The sequence below is a fragment of the Rattus norvegicus genome, chromosome 2 (assembly GCF_021556685.1).
Source record: "Rattus norvegicus strain SHRSP/BbbUtx chromosome 2, alternate assembly SHRSP_T2T, whole genome shotgun sequence".
Taxonomy (NCBI): Eukaryota; Metazoa; Chordata; class Mammalia; order Rodentia; family Muridae; genus Rattus; species Rattus norvegicus.
In genome coordinates this window covers 44,861,371-44,870,403 of record NC_141535.1, presented here as the reverse complement: position 1 = coordinate 44,870,403, position 9,033 = coordinate 44,861,371, and positions in this window count along the sequence as shown.

Below are 9,033 nucleotides of genomic sequence, written 5' to 3'. Positions count from 1 at the left end.
TTTGCCTCCCAAGTGCTGGGATTAAAAGTGTGAGCCATGGGGCTGGACGGACAATTTAGTGGTTAAGAGCACTCACTGCTCTTCCAGAGGTCCTGAGTTCAATTCCCAGCAACCACATGGTGACTCACAAACCATCTGTAATGGGATCAAATGCCCTCTTCTGGTGTGTCTGAAGACAGCTACAGTATACTCATAAATAAAAATAGTTCTTTAAAAAAAAAAAAGCACACGCCACCACTGGCTCAATTGTCTTCTATCATATATATGCAGAGAATATATATTGTATAAATATATTGTATTCAAATACAAAAGATACATTCTCTACCTCTCTTTGTTTCTCTTTCTGTCTTTCTTCCAAAGGTGGTCTTACACTGTGGCCAAAGCTAGCCTTGAACTCATGGTGATTCTCCTGCCTTGTTTTCTGGAGTGTTGGTATTAGAGGTGTGAGTTCTCATGCTGACTGCTTTTTTTCTCTTCTATAACTGAGAAAACGCTGCCCATGATCAACCTCAGAGTGAGAACACCACAATGCCTGGCAGACTCTTCAGAGACCCCTTTCATTTGGAACACATTATAAATGTACAGTGGCTGTAATTATAACTACCGTTTGTCCTCTGGGGGGTCCTCTCCCTCATTATCACTGGAATACAGCTGTTAGGCGGGAATCCCTGCTCATGCCCTGCACAAGCTGGGAAGCACCTGCCCTCCTTCCCCAAGCCCCGCCCACTTGGAGACAACCCCCCTCCCAACATGACGTCATTCCTCGTGTTCCTGTTTCCGGCAACCCACCAAGTGTGCCCTTCACAAGGGCACCATCCCAGCCCCTAGCCCGCACGTCATCACTCCTCGCCTAAACTCTGTAAGACCCCCTTGCTTTAGTCCGGATTTTACTGTCTGACTTCACCGAGCTCCGTCTGTGAGAACCGTGAGCCCACCTGAGAGCTGCCTCCTAATAAACCTGCCTTTATCTACTTTAAATCTGGTCTAGTCTGGCCTATATCTGTGTCGCCAGGAAAGAGAAAACACCTATCAGAAACAGCTGCCTGCAACTGGGCTGGAGCAATGGCCCGCTGGTTAACAGCAGTACTGCTCTTACAGAGGGCGGACCCCACTTCAGTTGCCCTCCACTAGTGCTTCATAACTGCTTGGCACGCCAACTCCAGGGGACCTCTTCAGAACTTTTCTAACTCCTGCACCTACATGTGCACACATATATTGGCAAACATAATGTCTTAGGGTTTCATTGAAGAGACACGGCCAGGGTTCTAACTCCTGCACCTACATGTGCACACATATATTGGCAAACATAATGTCTTAGGGTTTCATTGAAGAGACACGGCCAGGGCAACTCTTTTTTTTTTTTTTTTTTTTTTTGGTTCTTTTTTTCGGAGCTGGGGACCGAACCCAGGGCCTTGCGCTTCCTAGGCAAGCGCTCTACCACTGAGCTAAATCCCCAGCCCCCAGGGCAACTCTTATAAACGAAAACATTTCATTGGGGCTGACTCACAGTTTTAGAAGTTCAGTCCACTATCATCATGGCGGGATGCATGGCAGCATCAGGCAGACATGGTGATGTGGGAGCCAAGAGTTCCACATCTCGATCTGCAGGCAGCAAGGAGAGACTTTCACACTGCGTGGAGGTCAAGCATAAAAGACTTCAAAGCCCGCCCCCACAGTGACGTTCTTCCTCCAAAAAGGCCAAACCTACTCCAACAAGGTCCTAATAGAGCTACTCCTCATGGGCCAAGCCTTCAAGCACGCGAGTCTGTGGAAGTTATACCTATTCAAACCATCACACATAAGCACATAACTTAAAAATAAAAGTGGGAATGAACACAAACTTGTGAGGATACATGTTGTGACTTTTTTTTCCTTATTAATTTTATCTATTGTCAGTTCATCACAGTGACTTTTCAGAAGGGAAAGGAGAAGTTGTCCCTTTGCCTTCACAGCAGAAACAAGTTTATCTAATGTCAGGGAGCAACAGTACACAGGCAAAGGTGGGGTAAATTGCTATGTAAAGACTGGGGAAAGCCCGGGAGGATTTTGGGTTTCAACCTAGGACATTCTGTCTTTCCACAATCACGATGCTCTGGGCAGCCAAGGACAATAATCTGCACGTTACTTAAAACAAATGCAGCTTCACCTCGAAACTTTGGATCATAGCAGAATCCCAAGATACCTATTTTTTTAAGGGTTAATTTTATTATTATTAATTATGTGTATATACATATACATGCATACATTTATGTATACACATGCATGTTATATACATATACAATTAAATATATTACAGTCTGCCTGTGGTATGTGCATACAATATGAGTGTCTATGAAAGCCAAGATCCCCTGGAGTTAGATTTCTAGATGGTGCCACCTGAGTCACACTCACGTCCTCTGAAAGACCCACATGTGCTCTTAACAGCTGAGCCATCTCTCCAGCCCCAAACCCCTAGTTTTCAGTGACAAATACAGCTTCCAAATGGAAAAGGTATGAAAAACTGCCTTGACCAGAGTATGCTGGATTTTTTTTTCCTCTTTTCGGAGCTGGGGACTGAACCCAGGGCCTTGCGCTCGCTAGGCAAGTGCTCTACCGCTGAGCTAAATCCCCAACCCCGAGTATGCTGGATCTTAAAAAAAAATACATCTGTATGAGTTAAATCAGAAATTAACGGTGAATGAGGAACTAGAGCAGGAGACATTAGCTAGCTTTAAACGGTAGTCCCATCTTTAAAAAAAAAAAAAAAAAAGGCACGTGTCTATCAAAGGCACAAGCAGCTATCTGAATTCTACAGGTCCCCTCTGTGAGGTGTGCCCTTTTAGATGCTCAGATATGATAGCACAGTACCCATGTTAGTCACTAAGGAGACAGTGATGTCCACATCCTAGCCCAGTAGCCATGTCTGGGCGTTTTTCCCACTTAGACAATTGCTATCTAATAGTCAAGCATTTCAACCCACTCGGACCTTAGCCGCCTGGCATTTTCCTTGGGTCCTGGCGATCTGGACTCAAGTCCTCTGATGTGTGCCCCCCACTTCGCCCATGCCACCATCCCCTCATCCTTTACACGTGTACTTCTTTTATGTGTTTGAGTGTTTCATCTGCATGCATGTATGTGCACCACATGCATGGTTGGTGTCTGGGAGGCCAGAAGACATCGGATCCCCAGAACTAGAGTTGTACAAGCTTTTTAAGCCATCGTGTGAGTGCAAGGCACCAAACCCGGTTCTCTGCAAGGCAGGCAGGCGCTCCTAACCATTAGGCTCTCTCTAGCCCCCTCTACTCATTAAAATCTTCCACTACGCAGAACGGAGAAGGGCTGTATAGTGAGAAACTGGGCACAGCCAGATGTCAACATTTTGCTCATCCTTGCATTTTGCATTATTTACTTTTTTAAAAAAAATCTCCTGATTTTTAAACTTTAGTGTGTACCCGTGTCCCTGTCTTGTCTGTGTCTGTGTGTGCATGCCCGTTCACACCGTGACACTGGTATGGAGGTCAGAGAGCCAGTTCTTGGGATCAGTTCTCTCCTTCCAGCTTTACATGGGTTCAGGCTTGCAAAAGAGCCACCCTTACCCTCTGAGCCATCTTGCCGGCCCTGCGGGTAGTATTTTAAATATTTGAATTAATTACTCCTAATTAAATGTGAGGAAATTTTTTAAAATTTCGTATTTAAGGAAACATACCCAACTGGTCGAAGGGATAGGAAGTGACTGTTGAAATGGGGTATCTACATCATTCCCTCTAAGACTCAGGGAGCATCATTAAAGGGGGCAGAAGGAATTGGAGAGAAAGAGAGTCGTACATGCAACACTGTCTTCCGGTAATGACATAGAACTGTGGCACTCCCAGGGACGCTGATAAAGCCTACTCAAGATGGCAGCACATTGGTATCCTGTCATAGAGTGAGGGGATTCAAGAGGCCCCATATGTGCCTGCTGTAGTCAGTTAAGATGGTGGAGGGAGAGACATTTTCTTCAGTGTAGCAACTGAAATATGCCCATGCAGCTGTAAACCACCTCTCTCCCATGTCTGTCACACCACGGCTTAACCAAGCCTAAAAAAGCCAACTAGGGCATTAAAAACAGTGATGAGAAGACATGAAACATAAAGACACAGAAAGGAGATTATCTGGGAAGAAAATGGATGAAGGGTACAAGAGAAAGCGATGGGAGTCGAATATGATAAAAATACATTATATAAACCAGGTTGGGGGCGGGGCACACCCTTAATCCCAGCATTCAGGAGGCAGAAGCTGGCAGATCTCAGCAAATTCCAGGCCAGCCTGGTCTACAGAGTGAGCTCCAAGGCAGCCAGGGTTACACAGAGAAACGCTGTCTCAAAAAATGAAACAAACAAACAAAAATATTATATACATGTGTGAAAATAAAAGCCATTTTGTATAACTAATGCATGTTAAAAACATGTGAACCCGTACACCCATGAGGCAATTATTTGTGGGACTAAGAAACTTCCGGCAGCTCAGCTAATGCCTAAATCTGACTCTTCCCTAAGCTCCCCCTTTGCTTCTTTCCACGGAAGTTGAGGGATGGGCCCTGTTATCAGCAATCAACACCAGGCGTTCATCAAAGAACTCTAGGTATGGGCTCACTCAGTGAGAACATGATAAGAACATGATAAGCTCTTCAGAGCATAGTGATGGCACAGATTATGGAAGGGAGAGCTGTCAAGGATGACAGTGGGCACGTCTCAACAGTGTTTCTATGGCTGTGACAAAACGCCATGACCAAAAGCAAGTTGGGGAGGAAAGGATTTATTTGGCTTCTACTTCACATCACTGTCATCACTGAAGGAAGTCAGGACAGGAACTCGAACTGAGGAGGAACCTGGAGGCAGGAGCTGATGCAGAGGCCATGGAAGGGTGCTGCTTCCTGGCTTGCTCTCCATGGCTTGCTCAGCCTGCTTTCTTGTAGACCCCAGGACTGCCAGCCCAGGGGATGACCCCAGTCATGATCTGCACCAATCACTAATTAAGAAAATACCCTACTGGCTTCCCTGTAGCCTAATCTTAGGAAGGCATTTTCTGAATTAATGCTCTCTCCTCGACAGTATGTCATCATACTTGTATCAAGTTGACACAAAACCAGCCAGCATGGGACATGAGTGAGAGACGGCAAGGACTTCAGACTGCAGCCTGAGGTCTCTTCTATGAGGTCTAAAGGAGGTGGGGCTGGCTACTAAAGGGTAGAGTTTTGATGAGTCCCTATTTTGATTGATAAAGCAGGTCATAATCATTTTACCTATTGTTCCTGTCCTTTCCCATAATGCATCCGTGCCTTAATCAAAGGCACTCCGAATTATGCACAGACAAAGTATGGCAAATAAGATATTCCAGGCTAGAGAGATGGCTCAGTGGTTAAGAGCACTGACTGCTCTTCCAGAGGTTCTGAGTTCAATTCCCAGCAACCACACGGTGACTCACAACCATCTGTAATGAGATCCGATGCCCTCTGCTGGTGTGTCTGAAGACAGCTACAGTGTACTTAGATATAATAAATAGAAAAAATCTTTTAAAAAAATTCATCCTGGAAGTTGACTAAAGATTTAATTTTTGTTTCTTGGGCATTGCCCCAAACCAGTTCAGGTCAGATAGCCCCCTCTATTTTTTACATCAGAATACACCTAAATGGAAACTGTCTACATTTGATTGCCACTAGGGTCAAGGAAACTCTTACTGGTTCATAGATAGAGTGTGTGTACCCTGATGCAGGTCGGAGTTTAAGGGAGTTCTACTGCAATCTGTGCAGGTGAAAGTACTAGGCTGTCCTGTATGTTGTTACAAGGCGGGCATTCATAACCCAAACCGAATGGGCCCCTGTGTTGTACTATCTCCCTGTGTTGAATTGTCTCCTTTGTCTGTTTTCCTCACTATTGTGTATATATGGTGGTGGGGTTTTTGTTTTAAGATTTACTTATTTTATGTATGAGAGAAAGACAGAGACAGACACTGATATAATTATTTTTTGTTTTGTTTTTCAAGAGGGAATTTCTCTGCATAACCTGGGCTATCACTCACTCTGTGGTCCAGGCTAGCCTTCAGTTCACAGAGATCTGCCTTCTGGTGCTGGGACTAAAGGTACATACACCACCATCTGCCTAGCAATTTTTACTTTTTGAACTCTCGTGATGGCCTCAGTCTCTTAAGTGATCAGATGAAAATCATCACCTGATAGCCAGCTTGTTTTTAATTGTGATAAAATGTACATAGCATAAATGTAACCATTTTAACCTTTAAAAATTTTTTTAACTTTTATCTTATTTTCAATGTATAAATACCTTGCCTGTGTGTATGTGTGCACATGTGAACCTGGGTCCTTTGGAAAAGCAACCAGTTCTCTTAACCACTGAATCTTTTCTTCAGTTCCTTGACTTCGTTCTAACCAGGCTGACTTTGAATTCATTCTGTAGCTAAAGATGACTTTGAACTTCTGATCCTCCTACCTCCTCTATCTCTCCTTCAAGTGCTGGAAACACTCTTGACTGCTTCTGGTTCTAGGGCCACATGCATGCCAAGCATGAGCTATAAAGATAGATTCTTTGTCCCATCATTTGTATAAATGGCATGGCCAGCCTCATCTGCGACATTTTGAATCTGCCTGATTTCATTTCTCCTTGAACTTGAACTTCTTGCTATACCTGTGTAACTTTGGCATCACTCACTCTTACCAGTTCTTTCTCCTCCTCCTCTCCCTCCCCCTCCTCCTCCTCCTCCTTCATCCCCTCCCCCTCCCTCTCCTTCACCCCCTCCTCCTTCTCCCACCCCTTCCTCCTCCTTCTCCCTCTCCCTCCTCCTCCCCCTCTTCTTCCTCCTCCTCTTCCACATATCTCTAAAGCCACACTCAAATCCTGTCACTCGTGTAATACCCGATTGTTTGCATCTGTTACTTTTCTAATTTTTAACTTAGAAATTTTAAATGCAGTTATAAATGGGTCTGGAGCTATGGCTCAGCAGCTAAGCACACTGGCTGCTGTAGCAGAGGACACAGGTTCAATTCCCTGAACCACACAGTGACTGACAAGCATCTGTAACTCCAGTCCCAGAGCACTTGATGCCCTCTTCTGACCTCCACAGTCAGCAGGACACAGAGACAGACATGCTATCGAAGCACTAATACACACAAAATGAAAATATATTTAAAGTCAGGCTTAGTGGCTTGTACCTTTGGTCCTACTGCTCCAGGGGCCAATGCCGTCCACATAGCAAGATCCAGCCTAGCCAGAGTTACATGGTAAGACCTTGACTCAAAACAAACTTGTAAATTCCTGGGTTGGGTGACGCACCTTTAATCCCAGCATTTAGGAGACAGAGGCAGGTGGATCTCTGTGAAAGTCAGGCTGGCCCGGTCTACATCCTGAGTTCCAGGACACCTGGGGCTATAAAGAGATCCTATCTCATATGTGTGTGTATCGTGTGTATGTACATGCATATACATGCATGCATGTATGTATGTATGTATGTATACATGTGTACATGTATACATATACATGTGTATACATATATACATATGCATCATATACACATACACTGTAACCAGTCAAATTAATAACTTTTAAAGTCTATTTTAGTTATTATGTATACAACGTTCTGCCTGCATATATGCCTGCAGGCCAGAAGAGGGCAACCAAATCTTATTAGAGATGGTTGTGAGCCACCCTCTGGTTGCTGGGAATTGAACTCAGGACCTCTGGAAGAACATCCAGTGCTTTTAACCTCTGAGCCATCTTTCCAGCCCCAGTAATAAAAATGTTAATAGACATGTGTGTGTGTGTGTGTGTGTGTGTGTGTGTGTGTGTGTGTTGTGTAGAGAAAGCAAGAAAGAGCTAAAAATCAGAGAGACCCCTGATCAAAGAATGGTCTCACCCACAATTAAGATGAGTCTTCTTCCTATGTCAATTAACTTAGTCAAAACAATCTGTGTTAGATTTTCTCAGACGCCAACCTCGATCTAGACAATCTCTCACCTGGAACCCTGCCTCTCGGGTGTCACGCTGAAAATTCTGTCATATACTCCACCTATTCCTTCTGAGGCAGGGTCAGCCCTGGACCTGGGGCTGGCATTTTCTCAGCTAAACTGGCACTAAACTGTGCTCCTCCTGCCTCTGTCCTTCTTTGACATAGTATTACAGTCATTTGTGGGATCTGAACTCAGGTCTTCATGATTACATACCAATCAGAGGCAAAGTTAAATGCACAGTGGAAACAGGCCATCAACTGATAGAACTGTGTCAGCTTTTGGTGCTGCCTTTTCTCTTCAGAATAAAGATGGTTGGGCTATCTTCTCTGTTGAAGTCATAGATACGTGCATTACATACGGCACTGAGCTGCAGAGCAATATATTTAAAAGACAGCAGGGAGCCAAGAATGATTTAAAAAGATAACAAAGGAAAGCAACTAAATGGATCTCATAAGACATACTTGGGCTGTCTCTCTTAATTGCGACAACAAAGGCATATAAACTTTGGGTCACTAGACAAATCAGTCTTTAGAACTAAATTTCAGACATCAAACTTCAAGATCTCTTTCTCCTTAGAGGGGGAAAGGACCCTCTTAGAAGCACCCTAGATACCATCATAGCACTTGCATTCAGGGTTGAGTTCAAATGAAGGTCTTAGGGACCCAAAGAATCTCACTGAGTCTCCAGGCAAGTCACGCTTCCTCAAAGTCAGGCCAGACTTTGGAATGCTCACTTTAGGCTGGCTCGTGATCCTCTCTATCCGGCAGTCAACTAACTCCTTAGCATTTTACAGAGACCATATTTTGATACTGGAGATGCTGATGTTGTCCTTTCCAGGTCAGGACCTGTCAGCATCCCTTAAAATATGTTAGACAGATAGACAGACAGACGGACAGATAAATGGATGAAGCTGAGTGTGGTGGTACACACCATTAAACCCAGCACTCTGAAGACAGAGACAGGTAGATCTTCCTGAGTTCAAGGCTAGACTAATCTACACAGTTAGTTCCAGGGCAGCCACTGTCTCCGATGGCCAATGATGGCATGTGCCTTCAGTT